General features: G+C 47.5%; 1 pseudogene; it reads left to right on the top strand.

Annotated features, from left to right (window-relative positions):
• The first annotated feature begins 3,298 nt into the window (after window positions 1–3,298).
• Window positions 3,299–15,295, top strand: LOC148164238 (large ribosomal subunit protein eL31 pseudogene; annotated as a pseudogene).
• The last annotated feature ends 200 nt before the right edge of the window (window positions 15,296–15,495 follow it).

Here is a 15,495-nt window from a genome sequence, read left to right as displayed (position 1 = left end):
CTTAAGATGTGTGCATTTTACTCTATGGAAACCCTACCTCGATAAGGAAATAATAAGAAAGCAGGAGCCAGAGAATAGCTAGACTACCCCTCCCCATGCTCTCTTTACAATAAATTTCTTGTTTTTCCTCATGGCTTGACCTAGTTTCTGACCCTTGCAGACAAAAGAACTCACTCTCAAGTTGTGAGGACCTGTCAGACTTCTTGCCAGAAACCACCAGGTAACTGTGCCAAATGGGACAGAGCGTGTGCACATGCACTGTGCGTGTGTGCATATGTGCACATGTATAAGTGTGAGTTTGTGTGTTTATGCATGTTTCCATTTTGGCCAGCAAGGTGGTGGGTTTTTTTTTTAAATAGAAACATCACTTTTATTGATAAGTTAGGGCCACAATGGACAGCTTCCAGAACAGAAATAAGACGGTCCCAAGACAACGGAGTGTAAAATTGTAGCAGACAGGTTAATTACTCTTCACCCAAATCTTCTCCCTTGGCATTATCGACTCCAACCTCCTCATAATCCTTCTCAAGGGCAGCCCTGTCCTCACAGCCTCCATGCCCCGACCCACATACCAGCGAACAAAGGCAAGCTCGGAATACATCAGTTCTAACATTCATGAACGTGAATACCTTTAGGGAAGGCAGGCACCCTGGTCTATGAGGTCTGTATCTCTCTCCATCGTCTGGACTGTGAGGGCATTTGCCTCAGGGACCAGGACTTGGGGGATGAAGTGAAATTGAAGATCCCTCCCATTCTCAAAAGAAACTCCAGGGCCTGCTTGCTCCCCCTCATCCCTGGTGCTGGCCCCTGCCAGCCCTTTGTCCCCACCTGAGCCATGTGGGTCCTTCTCTCCCTCTCTCTTTCTGAGACCCTTATGACTCTTCCCCAGTACCCCTTTCTTGGGACTCTATCTCTGGGCCCTGCAGATCCTTTTCTGGGAGGTCCAGGGGCAGTAAGGCAGAATAGGGCACAGGGCTGGCCATCCCCTTCTCCATCCCTGTGGTCATTCCTTTCCAGGAGCTCCCACCTGGGCCCCCCGCCCTGCTGACTCCATGCTCCTCACAGAGATGCCAAGCTGCAGCTGGGCACCTCATAGCTCATGCCCTCTACAGGCCCAAGTAGAGAGCTGCTGGGAGGGTCTGTCATCCCGAGGCCAGAGCGCTTTCCTGATGCTCATTATCCAAACTGCAGACCAACAGCTCAGACCCTGTCATCCCTGCTGAAATGGGCTGCAGGAGTGACAGCGTGTGATGCCTAAGGATAAGTCAGAGGCTGGCTGAGTAGGGAAAGAGCTGTGTGGCCTGGCAGATAGGAAATGACGGGTGCTGTGTCAGAGCCTCATAAACAAGCATGACTTTACGCTCGTCCCCGCACACACCCCTCTGAGGTCATGCAGACTCCTCCCGTCCCCAGGGCCTGCTGCACACAGGCCCTGACGCCATGGGGCACGCGCTTCTGGGGCTGGGCCTAGGGCTTGTGCAAGAACCACAGGCACATGGGCCGCCCCGGCCCCGCCCCACGAACCATGGAGGCACCAGGCACCTCTCTGTGCCAGGCCTTGGCCCCGGTTCCAGGGACACAGAAAGTGGCCCTTGGCCCCAGCTCTCAGGGACTGGTGGGGAACAGGGCCATGTGACTATCCCATCACAATAGGATAATGGGGCCAAGTCCAAGGCCCTGAGGACAGCCAGCAGAAAGATGGATTTCTTCTGCCCTGGGTCAGAACAAGCTTCTGGGAGGAGGAAGCTTTGCAAATGTGTCCTGATGTAACTTGCCAAAGAAAGCAAAGGAAAAGGACTCCAGGCAGGGAGGCCAGGGAGGGCTGCGCGGAGGAGGGAAGCCAAGTGCAGGGACCAGAGAGGACTGTTGACCCACCGGCCCCAGGTTTCCTGCATTCTGCCTCCCAGAGCTGCCACGGGAGCCACACAGATTCAGAGCAGCCCAGCAGTCCTGGTTTCTCACCCCCAACCCTCCCATAGCAAGGAGAACACACAGGGATGGCAGACAGGGCTTCCTGAGATGTCCCCTACCCCCTCCCGGAGGCCCCTGAGGCCCAACGGTCTTAGCAGTTTCAAAGGCCTGCCTGCTGCGGCATCCCTGCTCCATGTGAGTTCTGGAATCCCCAGACCCGCAGAGCTCCCCCAGCCATCCGTACCCCCTCCCCCCGTCTGTAATTTCCAAGTGCTCCCAGCCACCAGGTGGCAGGTGGCCAACATCTCTCTGGTCCCCAGGGGTCAGGCCCTGATGTGGCTTCAGGTTCCGTGCCTGGACCTGAAGGAGAAGGCTGAGTCCCAGCGGTGCATGCAGCCCCCACTCTGGGCCTCTGTTGTCGCCCCTCACCCCACCCCTAGTCCTCCTGTACATGTCCACAGATGGCTGGCAGGAAGAGGCCTTCCCCGTGCAGGACTGGCAACGGCCCCTGCTTGGGGCCACAGCTGGGACACGCTGGAGCCGGGGCTAGAGCTCAGAACCCAGCCAGGGGACGCGTCGGTCTGGTGGGGCGTGCCTGGCACTTCTGGGCAGCGTCCCCTGGAGGCCTGTGCCATGAAGTCGGCAGGCCCAGACACAGCTGTCTGCCCCGGGAAACGAGTAGCTGGGCCTGCCGCCAACCGGAGTGGGGAAGGAGGCCCTCGTAGGAACGCAGGGCTGGTGCCCAGCTCCTGTGGGCGGGGCTGCGGGTCACGTGGGGTCAGGACGTCGCCCTCTCCCAGCTTTAAAGAGGACCTTCTGTCTTCTGATGTTAGCAGGCTGGCAAGGAGCTGGAAATGCTCAGATGATCTGTGAGGCTCAGATCCCATGCATCTGGCACGCGCGGGCGGCCGGCGTGCGCGCTAAATCACGTGACCCTCACTACCCTGTTGTGTTCAGTTGAGAAACTGAGATCTTCCGGAGACTTGCGGTGACTTCCCAAAGGGGGCCAAGCCGGGTGGGAACCTGCCACGGCCAGCCAGGCTATGCGTTCGCCACCGACCCCTGCACCTCTCCCCAGGCTGGCTGCCTCCCTGAAGGCTTGATGGTGGCCGCAACCCAGGCTGGTCCGCACTGCCGCTGGCCCGGGCTTGGTGCATGAGGCAGGGAGGACCTTGTCGGAGTCTTGCCCCCAGTGGAGACTTTCAAAGCTCAGGTCGGGGCCTCGCAACAGTCTGTAGACCTTGGGGATTAATTCCTCCCCTGTGCAGAGAACATGCTGCCGGGGGAGCCGGGGTTCCCCGGGCCCAGACACTACACATGCAGGCTGAGCTCCATCAGGCTGTTTGCCCCTCACAAGCTGCCCCATGGAACCCTTTCAGAGGCTAGCATGCCGGAGACGGGCCCCACAGCCTGCACCTGTCTCAAGAAGGCTGCCACCATTACCTTTCCAGGTCTTTCCCATCTGCTGCTCCCCTGGGGAGCCCAAAGACCCCGATGCCGCCCGGCCCATCTGAGGCAGTCCCTTGGAGTAAAGGCTTGCACCTCTTTTCCCTAGAGCTGTGTTTGTGCTTCTGGCTGGAATCAGGTGAGCCATTCCACCTCCTCATGGCCACAGAACTCCCGAGAGCTCATATTCACGCATCGCTCCCAGTGGGCCACAAGCCATGCTAAGCGGTTCCGCGGTATTATTTCACGCATTCCTAGGAACAGTCTTCCGAGACCATTATTTTATTTTTGTTATACAGGTGAAATTGCTTGTGACAATACTGGAATTTAGTGGCAGAACCAACACTAGAATACAGACCTATCAGGCCTCGGAGTCTTTGCCTTTTTGTTTTTTTTAAGATTTCATTTGAGAGAGAGAGGAGGGGCAGAGGGAGAACGAGAGAGAATCTCAAGCAGACTCCACGGTGAGCGTGGACCCTAACGTGGGGCTCGAGCTCATGACCCTGAGACCAGGACCTGAGCTTAAACCAAGAGTCGGACACTCAAACCCCTGAGCCACCCAAGCACCGCTTGGAGTCCTTGCTTTTAATCAGTGTGCGCCTTCCCTCCTCCACAGTCGTGGATTCTGAGTCCCTGCCCCGACCTGTCACTTTGTATCCCTGAGCCATGGTTTCCTCATCTGTAAATAGGTTAGCAATGCCCACGTGCAAGCTCGTTATAAGGCGGGGAGGAAGAAATAACGCAGTAGGTCTGGTTGCCCATCATTCATGTCCGGGAGCCTGGAACCAAGATTGATGCTTGGCCAGTTCCTGAGATTGCGACCCTCAGAATCTTTTTGCTACTGACGGATGACGTTGTGTATCCCCAGATCAATGGGGCATTGCTGAGAAGTAGCAGCTTCTCAGGACTTGTCAGGATTGTTTCCTGCAAACATCAAGATTGCTGATACATCTAGTTTCACCCTTGGGACCCTGAGATTTGGTTACTATAGCAGGATGTGCTTATGTGACCAGCCATCTGGAAGACCCTGAGATCCTGGGACTTGAGTAGCCTTCTCTGGACAGACATTTCACGTGTGTCCCTGTAGTTCTCTGCTTGCAGAGAATAGTGTGTCCTGTGTGGCCCCTATGAGGGCAGGGCTTGGGAGTCTGTGCCTGACCTTTCAGGACATTTCCTGACCTTTCCGGACCTCGCCCAATACATATCTTTTTCCTATTGCTTTTGCTCTGTGTCCTTTCCTCTAATAAACTTTAACCATAAATATAACCTAGCATTGAGTGTTGTGAGTTCTGGTGAATCCTCCAACTCGAAGATGGTCTTGAGAACCACCCCCCAAAATAGCAGGTTAGAGGGAGATCATATAACACTTCTGCCCATGGCTGGCACATGAAGTGGGCCTCAGCAATGGTGGCCAGAATTACCACCTCTAGGGCTTCAGTCTGTTGCTGGCTTTTCCCCATAGACCCCATCCCCCCTCCTGACTGGTGGTGGGGTTTCACATTGACCTTTAGTTCTGCTCTTTGCCTCCCTAACTGGAGTCAGCATTCATTCACCCCCGGCTTCTTCAGAGGCGCCCTCCTCCTAGAACATCCCAGATCAGGCTGGGCCCTGTCCCTGGCAGGGGACAAGAAGTGAGGGGCTGACTCACGCATGACCTGATGGGCAAGTCAAGTCAATTCCGCATCCGGCCCACCCCTGAGAGGCGATAAGCTGTATTCCCTGGACTGGAGTGCTGACCCGCAGTCTGGCTCAGCTGCCGTCATACTTATAAAGTCTGTGGCAGTTGGACCCATTCAAACTGCAGCACCAGCAGATGAGTGAGGAAAACATTCTGGACATCTGGCCTCGGCAGATGTCACATGGAGCAGACACGAGACATTCACTGTGCTCGGTTTCAACTGCTGGCCCTCTTCACCTTTACGTCCCTTTGATGAAGATGTGAAAACAATATTATCCTGTATCTTAACATTCTCTTAACTCCCTCTTACTCTACCATAAGAAATGGTGGAAATGCAGGGGCTCCCGGGCGGCTCAGTCGGTTAAACATCTGCCTTCAGCTCTGGTCATGATCTCTGGGTCCTGGCATCGAGCCCCGCATCCAGCCCTGCATCAGGCTCCACACTCAGCAGGGAGTCTGCTTGTCCCTCTGCCCCTCCCCCTGCTCATGCTATCTCTCTCTCTCTCCTCAAATAAGTAAATAAATAAATAAAATCTTAAAAAAAAAACAAACCAGTGGAAATGCAGTGATAAATTGCCGCTGACACCTGGCCTGAGAAATGGGGACAGCAAGGAGTCGTGCATTTTACGACAGTCTCCTCCATGCCCCAGCAAAGCACAGTGCTGCTTCAGTTTCAACTGTCAGTCACCGGGCAGGAATGAGGACCACAGCTGCCTGGCTTCCAATCTGTCCAGAGAGGTCAGTGATGTGCATGTGAAATCTACCAAGTTTTAAATGCTGACTCAAAATGTTTTTTAAACACTGTGTAGATACCTCCCCTCCATACAAAAGGCGGGGTTAAGGGGGGACCAAAAAGCAAAATCTGCAAGCTAATTTTAGCTTGTGGTTTATCATTTTGTAACTCTCATCTAGAGCAATGCTGCTCAACACTTTTACTATCTATTAGAAGGTATTTTCCTTAAAAAAAAAAAAAGAAGAAAAACAAGCATTTTATACTCACTGAGTAGTAGGAGTTCTTCTTAGTTATCTGTTGCTGTGTAACAAATCAGCCCACAGTTCAGTGGCTTAAAACAACACCTATGTATTATCCCATAGTTATTGCGGGTCAAGAATCAAGTGTGGCTTAACTGGGGGTCACTTATGAAGCAGAATCAAGGTGTCTGAAGGCTCAACCGGAGAAGGCTCCACCTCCATGCTCATGCACATGGTTGTTGGCAGAACGTGAGGACTCTTAGACTGAGGGCCTCAGTTCCTCAATGGCTGTTGGCCCAAAGCCATCCTCAACTGCTTAGCACATCGACCTCACCATAGAGCAGCTCACTACAGAGAAGCTGTTTTCACCAAAGGGAGCAAGCGAGACAGGACCAGCAAGAGAGTGCATACGAGCAAGATAGAGTCACTGTCTCTCGCAGCCTAACCTCAGAGGAGATATCCATCACTGTTGCCATGTTCAATGTTTTAGGAGCAATCACTATGTCCAGCAGTCCCATGAGGTGAGCTGCAGGTTGAGACAAAAATCAAAGGTGGCAGCAGCCAGTGGCCACTGCCCTTTCAGAGAAGGGAAACTGAGCCAGAGTTGTTACCAAAACAGGATAGCATGGCAGAGGCTGACACAGTCCCAAAGCACTCTGCCTTTTGGGGGCTGGCCTGCCACCTAGACACAATGTCTACTTGGGCTGTCCCTGGGATTCAGGCCAAGGTCTCTGCCAGCAAGATGGAAGCAAGTAACAATCACAACACAATTACTGTAGTGGGGTGAGGGCACACAGAGACACGGTAGGAGGGGGTGCACGTCAACACAACATTTTGAGACGGCAAGAGACTTAAGCATGGTCATTCCCTTTGTCCTGTCAATTTCCCCTCTATGAGTCTCGAGCATGAGAACAAATCAGAAAATCATACAACTGTATATATTTTAAATGATCCCACTGTTCTTTAGAAATAAATGTATATACTTAGGTATAGCCCTATGATTAATCTCTAGGGAGTAGAATTGCAGGGAAATTTACTTCTTTTCTTTATCTGCATATTCTGTGATGAAAATGAGTTACTTTTGTATTAAGATAATATTTTATGAATATACGTAGGTTGCAGCAGTTACTCAAACAGTGCAAATTGGCAGCATTAAAAATGTTCGAGACTTGGGGTGAGTATTTATGATATAGCCACACAATAAACCTTTGTGTGGTCATTAAAATTATGCTTGTAAAGTTTTAGCCATACCCGCAAAAATCTTTAATCAATAAATTTAAAATAAAAAAGACTTTCATAAAACATTCACACTTATATATTAAGATTTGGTTCCATTTCTAGCATATGGAGGGCGGGTGTTTTCCCCACCACCATGCTATTCTCCAACAGCTGCAGGGTGTCCTACAATTCAACTCGATTCTGACACTATGAACTTGGAGACAGCATCAGATTCTATGGGTTGAGGGCTCAGTCTTATAAGACTGCCTTCCACTTCAGATGCCAGTCCCAAGTAGAGGGATTCTGTATTTTTGACTGACTGGCATAAATTAGAGATTCCCACAACCCAGTCCTTGGGTTCAATCAATTTGCTAGAGTGGCTCACAGAACTCAGGAAATTCATGTACTCACTAGGTTACTGATTTATTACAAAGGATATTAAAGGAGATGAGCCAACAGCCAAATAAAGAGATACAGAGGGTGAGATACCCCCACAACAGCACTTCTGTTCCCACCAGCATGGTGGCACGTGGAAGCGTTCTGGTTTACCAACCTGGAAATTCTCTGGACCCCCACGTCCTGGGTTTTTATGGAGGCTTCATTTCATATGTATAATTGATTGAATCATTGTCCTATGGTGACCTATTCAACCTCCAGCCCCTCTCTCCTCCGTGGAAATCAGGGGGTGGGACTGAAAGTTCTAACCTTCTATTCATGTTTGGTTCCCTTGGCAACCAGCCCCACCCTTAGATGCTTTCCAAAGTCACCTTATTAACATAAACCCAGTTGTAGTGGAAAGGAGCTTGAAACCAAAATACCCATTTCACCTTTATGGCAGTGAAGTGTTTTCAAGAATGGAGGACAGGTGACCCAGTGTAACAAAATATGTTCCCATTGCTTTTATCACTCAAACACTTCAGAGGGTTTTGAGACCTGTGAGCCAGGAACCATGGACAAATATGTTTTGGTCATCTGAATTACCAAACATATATTTCTTTTTTTTTAAGTTTTTTTTATTTTGATTCCAGTAGAGTTAACATACACTGTTATATTAGTTTCAGGTGTACAATATGGTGATTCAAGAATTCCATACATCACCTTGTGCTCATCATGGTAAGTATACTCTTAATCCCCATCACCTATTCACCCTCCCCACCCCCCACCTCCTCTCTGGTAACCACCAGTTTGTCCTTTATTGTTTATATTTCTTTTAAGTTACAATATTGTACAAATGAAGTCAGTTGGACTCAATTTACGTAATCCAATCAACATGATTCAGTCAGCCAATACCATTATCTGACATACATTAGGCACTCCACCAGTGTGGTGCCAATTAATCTGGTTCTCCAGCCAAATCAATTAACTGGTCTGGTTTGGGAGTTTGGGTTTGGCTGGGGGAGGCTGACCGAATCCTTTAGTTGGGGTTTGATATACCGATTGTTAGAGTACCTGGGTTTGAGTGCTTTTATTTCACTATTTTGAGTGACTTATGTAAATGGCCATTAGACAGAAATGTTAGTTTACACATGCTTAGGAGCATATCCTGAAAGAAATCCACCAAGAGAGTGACAGTGGTTATCTCTGGGTTGATGGAATTGTGGTAATTATATTTTATTTTTTCATGCTTGTTGTAGATACTGTTTTGTTTCTCATTTTTGCTCTCCCCTTCCGGTGAGACCTCTCTGCCCATTGCCTGTGACTCAGAGGGCCTCCCTCTGAAGGGAGCATATTATCCTGCTTCACAGACATTGGGCTTGGCCATCGATGTGCTCAGACAACAGGATATGGGCAGAAGTGATATACACGATGTTGGAGCCGAAGCTTTAAAAACTCATTGTAGGTTCAGCCAGTTCCATTTTCCTTGCTACGAGAACAACACATCCCAAGGGGGCTGATTCTGCAGCCTGTGTCTTGGAGTGGAGACACAGAACAGAGCCTGGCTGATCCACAGCTAGTATAAAACACGAGGGAGAAATAAACCTTTGTTGCTGTAAGCCACTGAGATTTGGGGAATCATTTGTAGCATAAAGCTAATATTTTTCTTTATTTTCCAAGTTTTCTACAAGTAATATGCATGAGTTTTAGAATCAGTTTCTAAAATGTATTAAGATACATATGATTCTCTAAGTATTTACTTTAAAGCTTTTTATCTGTCCAGAGTCTGTTATAAAAAACAAGGCTTGAATATTCTCACTAAATTAGATTTTGAGGGACCACAAGTTTCTAAAAGTTATTTGAGAGTAATTTACGTTAAGATCAAAGTTGTTCTGGACACCTTTGCCAGCCTGACCCTGCAGAGGATGCTCAGTAGTCTGCTGGTCCTGGGAGGAGGGTCAAGAAGCAATAACCAGGTGTTACAGGTCAGCATTAACTCTGCTTGCCCAGCACCCATCGCCCCTTCTGGTGATAGCACCCTGGTTCCTCCCCAGGGAAGCAGGCCTCTCCCACAGCCAGCAAAAGAAGTTTGAAGGGCTGACCCACTCCCCCCAGCTTTAGGGGTGTGTGTGCAACCCTGGCCTGGCCAATCAGAGCAGTGAGACTTCCTGGCCTCGGTGATTAGCCCAGAGAGTCATAAAACCCACAGCAAGCTACAATACTACCATTTTACAAAGTACTTTATTCTCCTTCTGCACCCGCCTTGACCAGTAGAATATGGGCAGAAGTGATGCATGCCACTTTCAGGTCTGTAACTTAACATGTCTTCTATGTGGAATATTCTTTTTCCTTTCCCTGACTGAAGCTTCGCACTGAAAATGATCACAAAATGGGAGGAGCCTGGACACGTTGGTGACTACTTGGAGCAAAGCCTCCACGTCCCAAACACATTGGATTGTGATGTGAGTAAGCAGTAAGAGATTTGAGGATTTACATGTTACCACAGCAAAGTCTAGCCCACTCTGACAAATATATGACCCAAACCCAGGCCAGACTAATTACAGTCATCCCTGAGGACTTTGGTTTGGAAGGAGTTACTCTCTTTTTCCTGGAGTTGCTAAGCTAAGAGGATGTAAACCTGGAGTGCTAGGCTTATCATCCATTTATTCATTTATTCATTCCACAAGTATTTATTGAACCCTTATGATATTCCTAGCACTGGCCTGGGCTCGCAGGCCAGGGCTGTGCGGTGGGGAACAGGCAGTCTGACAACGAGGTTTAGCAGAGGAAAGCCAAGCTGAAAAATGGAGCATTGGGTTACCTTGCTGGATCCAGCCATACCATACCTGAGACCATCTGTACTCTAGTCTCCAAACCATTTGAATGGGGTTTCTGACACTTGCATACAACAAGTCATAACTTGACATTGATTTTCTTTTGATTCAAGGGAAAGCCTGAAATGAAAGAAAAGTCCCAGGTTTGTGTTGTTATCTCAATGGGCTGATTAGAAGCAGAGCGCAGATATTAGCCCAGATACAGCTTGCCAAAGCAGAACAAGTGGACAGAAATGATAGGGTGCGGGATTGGGCATGTTCTGGGTCATTGGGACACAGCCCTAAAGACAGGGCAGTGAAGAGCAGCCCTGGCACCAAACCTACCACCAAGACTGTGCTCTGACTGCTCGGATCAGCTCCACCAGCAACAACTTCGCTCCTGACCTCAGGCATTCAGGCTGCCCTGTCCTGGGCTATGTCTTGCTCTAGGCTTGGATTTGACAAAAAACTGTAAGTCAAAACTAGGAGAAACAAAAAATGAATGTCAATTTAATGTTTATAGTACTCCTACTGTGTTCCATTTTCAGTGCTGGTTTAGAAGAACTGTCTTGAACACTTTCTACACACCAAGAACTTTATCTTTCCTCCCTCCTTCCCTTCCTTCCCCCTTCCCTTCCTCCTTTTATTCAACAGTAATTGAACATAACCTCAGCCAGGCCCTGTAGCGGGCAGTGATCACTGAAAAATCAGTGGAATGAGGGGCTGTTTGGACTCACAGAAAGTGCTAGTCATTAACATTGTTTGCTAAATAGTTTTAGCTCCCCCCCTTTCTGGATGGATGATAGGATCACACTTCCCGAACTCCTTGTTTGGGTGGGTTTGAATGACTCATGAATCAGACAAATGAGTTGGAGAGTTTTAATGGCTTGTGCAGGATCTGCCAAAGCTCTCTTTCTGTCTGCCCTGGTGACTATTCATGTTTCAAATGGAGGCTGCTTCTTCAGCCTGGGTCATGGAGATAGGACATAGGGAGCAGAACCCGTTCATAACCGTTATAAACATGTCACATGAGGAAGAAGTCAACCTTTGATGTTACAGTTCACTAAGAGCTGAGGGTTCTTTGTTGTTGCAGCATGCCCTCTGCTATGCTGACTGAAGCCCACATTTGCCCGAGGCTGTAACACTGAGCAGCCTTCACTATTTCATTCAGAGATACTTCACTAGGGTAGCTCCACAGGCATCCTGAGAATCCCTTCTTAGAGGACACTGGGTTCCTCCCTGTTTATAAGTCTTCTGCTAGGGCTTCTGCCTGCACACATTGGGTTGTAACTGACTTTTCATCTGTCTGCTTGAGGTCTGGCATCTGGACTGTGCCGGCCTGGGCAGGATGACCTGTCAGCAGTCTGGCCTCTCTGAAGCTATATTCGTTTCCTAGGGCTGCTGTAACAAATTGCCACAGATTTGATGGCCTCACACAACAGAAATTTATTCTCTCCCCGTCCTGAGGCTGGAAGTCCAAAACCAAGGTATCGGCAGGGTCACACTCCCTCCTGAGTTTCCAGAGGAGAATCTCCCCTTTGCCCCTTCTAACTTCTGGTGGTTGCCATCTTCTTCACTTGAGCCCACGCCACTCCCATATCTACCTTCATGTTCACATCACCTTCTCCTTCAACTCTGTCTCCTCTGCCCTGTGTCTCTTACAAGGTCGCTTGTCATTGGATTTAGGGTCCATTCAGGTAATCCAGAACAATCTCCTCATCTCGTGGTTCTTAACTTAATTACATCTGCAAAGACTCTTGTTTCCAAATGAGGTAACAGTCACAGGTTCCAGGAACCTGGACACACCTTTTTGTGGGCCACCAATCAAGTGCTCTGTGTGTCTTCAGGGCCAAGGAGTGGGGTGAGGGTTGAGGACTCCTCAGAGCAATGACAATGACTCTTTTGTTTGTTCTTTACATTTTTATTTTAATAGAATGTTTAGGCAATATAAAATAGACAATAAAAAGTAAAATAAACAGACCTCCAGGGCCCTGTTGTTTGAAAGACTATGGACTAGCATCTGTTCTCTTCCTTCTACATGAGCAGATGTGGCGTCCAGGCCTGGAATGAGAATGCTCACATTGTTTAGGCTGTGCCTTTCTCCCCAAGCAGCATTTCATGCGAACTCTCCATCTGTCCATATAGCGCACAACATATGCCTTAGAAATTATTCTGACCACCAAATGTGAGTTCACCATGCCTGGGTTATTTTAAGAGTGTTTCATAATTTCTTTTTCTAATTATGTAATAATGTGCATTAGAGAAAAGTTGGAAATGACCAAAAAGTGAGTAAGAAACCCTTCCAAATTGTCCTACCCAGAAATAACTTGTAAGATTTTGTTAAATATCCTCTCGGTTTTATCTTCAACCATGTATTTACTGCATTTTGTTCCAAAAGGTAGAGTTCCTATCTGTCCCACTAAATGCAGTTGAGACCCTTGGACAGAATGTGTGGAAAAGCTATCTGGGAACTCTGAAAAATAAATGAGATGTCCAGTTTCCAGTCTGCCATACAAGGACCTTGGAAATCATCACTCCACCCTAATAAATAAAAAGCTAAGCAAACTGAAAAATCAATAACTCTTCTTAGATCTGTCAGAGCCGTGACTTAATAGGGCAAATCACTGTTTCCGAAATGGACACACAGATGGATATAGAGAATCACAAGTTAACAGAGTGGAAAGAGGGGAACAGAAATATCTCTAGGAACCAGTGCGGGAGTAGAAAAACTTGACCTGCAACCCACCAATTGGAAGCTTGGTGTGGACAAGTCTGAGAGTTAAAAATTCCAGAAGGACCCAGTCAGGGGGACCCCCCTGACTCTTGTGAGTGAGTTTTACCCCCAGGAATGCCAGCAGGTCCTCACAGTGACCATCAGAGAAAATCCCCTTGTGCTGCCCATAGAGACAGGGAAAAGGAGCCTTTCTGAAATACACCGGTGCATTCCATGCTTTAAGAGTCCCGTCCTCGGGGCGCCTGGGTGGCTCAGTCGGTTAGGCGACTGCCTTCAGCTCAGGTCATGATCCTGGAGTCCCGGGATCAAGTCCCACGTCGGGCTCCCTGCTCCGCGGGGAGTCTGCCTCTCCCTCTGACCCTCTTCCCTCTCGTGCTCTCTCTCTCAAATAAATAAATAAAAATTCTTTAAAAAAAAAAAGAGAGTCCTGTCCTCAAGAGAAACTGTTTCGCCAAAGCCTAACCCAATGGAGTTTTAGCAGGGTCTGACTGACCGGGGGAAGGAAAATGCCTACCACCAGCCCCCCACTAGCTGTCTCCCTAGGGAAGGGAAAAAACCCGATTCCAATCCCTTCTATCCATCCTGTCCCACTCAGCAGTGTGAAAACCTGAGAGGTACTTCTGTAGTTTACAGTCCAGGGGCCCAGGCTCACTAAAAGACTGGGACCTAGCTACAAGACTGTAGAACATTTTCCCCCTCACACTTTACTACCAAATCGCTGATGGTCCATTTACTGGAGTTCTTTTTACACAGCACATCATATCCCGCTTTCAACAAAAAATTACAAGGCATACTTAAAGGCCAAAAAACCACATTTTGAAGAGAAAGAACAATCATCAGACTCAGATATGCAGGGATATTGGAATTATCAGACTGAGAATTTAGAGCAATTATGATTAGTATGCTAAGGACTCTATAGAGTCAAAATATACAACATATAATAGATGTAAGTAGGGAGATGGAAATCCTAAAAAAGAACTAAAAAGAAATGCCAGAGATGAAAATCTCTATACCAAAAATGAAAAATACCCGATGAGCTCATTTGTAGACTTGACATGACTGAAGAATCTCTGAGCTTGATGAAACGTCAGCAGAAACTTCCAAAACTGAAAAACAAAGAGAAAAAAAGGCTGAAAAAAAAGTGAAATACAAAATCCCAAAATGGTGATACAACCACAAAATATGTCACATATGTTTATCAGGACTATCAGAAGGAACGGAAAGAGCAAATAGAATGAGAGAAAGATTTGAAGCAGCAATGACTACAAATTCCCCTAAATTAATGTCAGAAACAATCGTAGGTCCAGGAAGCTCAGGAAACACATAGCAGGAAAAATGTCAAACAAAAAACTACACTTTTACTATTCACACTGCAGAAAATCAAAGATAAAGAAAATATCTTGAGAGAAACCAGAGGAAAAAACACTTTACCTATAGTTAAAGATAAAATTTACATCTGACTTCCTAGAAACCATGCAAGCAAGAAGAGTAGGGTGAAATATTTAAAGTGTTGAGAAAAAAAAAAAACCCACCCATCTAGAATTTTATATTCTTCAAGATAATCTTCCAAAAGTGAAAGTGAAATAAAGACTTTCTGGGACAAACAAAAATATGGAGAATTTGTTGCCAAGGAGAATTTGTTGCCCAGGTCTGGACCTGGGACCTCAGGGGCCTGGCACCTGGAAGTGCCCAAAGAGGGGCAGTGTGAGGCTGAGCTGGAAAGAGAGGACTTGACTTGCACTTGTCCCACTCTGCTCTAAGCTCCTTGTCACCTGGCTTCCCGTGGCTCCCTTAACGAAAGGTGGCAAGAAGAAGGACTGTTCTGCCATCAGCGAGGTAGTGACCAGGGAATACACCATCAATATTCATAAGCACGTCCATGGAGTGGGTTTCAAGAAGTGTGCTCCCCGTGCACTCAGAGAGATCTGGAAATTTGCCATGAAGGAGATGGAAACTCCAGATGTACACATTGACACCATGCTCAACAAAGCTGTCTGGGCCAAAGGAATAAGGAACGTCCCATTCTGTATCCATGTGTAGTTGTTTAGAAAAGGTAATGAGGATGATGAAAACTCACCAAACAAGCTCTATACATTGGTTACCTATGTACTTGTCACCATTTTCAAAAATATACAACAGTTAACATAGATGGGAATTAAACACTGATTGTCAAATAAAGGTAGAAAACTGCCAAAAAAGCCCCAAAATGAAATGTTAAAATAAGTGCTTCAGAAAAAAAGGAAAATGATATAGATCAGAAATTCACATCTATATGAAGAAAGGAAGAGCATTAGAGAAGAAATAAGTAAAGGTAAATTAAAAACTTTTACTTTTCTTATTCTTAACTG

Source organism: Eumetopias jubatus, unplaced genomic scaffold (assembly GCF_037043125.1).
Source record: "Eumetopias jubatus isolate StellerSeaLion01/CBP00866 unplaced genomic scaffold, mEumJub1_p1.0 scaffold_5, whole genome shotgun sequence".
In the NCBI taxonomy this organism is placed as follows: Eukaryota; Metazoa; Chordata; class Mammalia; order Carnivora; family Otariidae; genus Eumetopias; species Eumetopias jubatus.
This window is presented reverse-complemented; position numbering and strand designations above follow the sequence as displayed.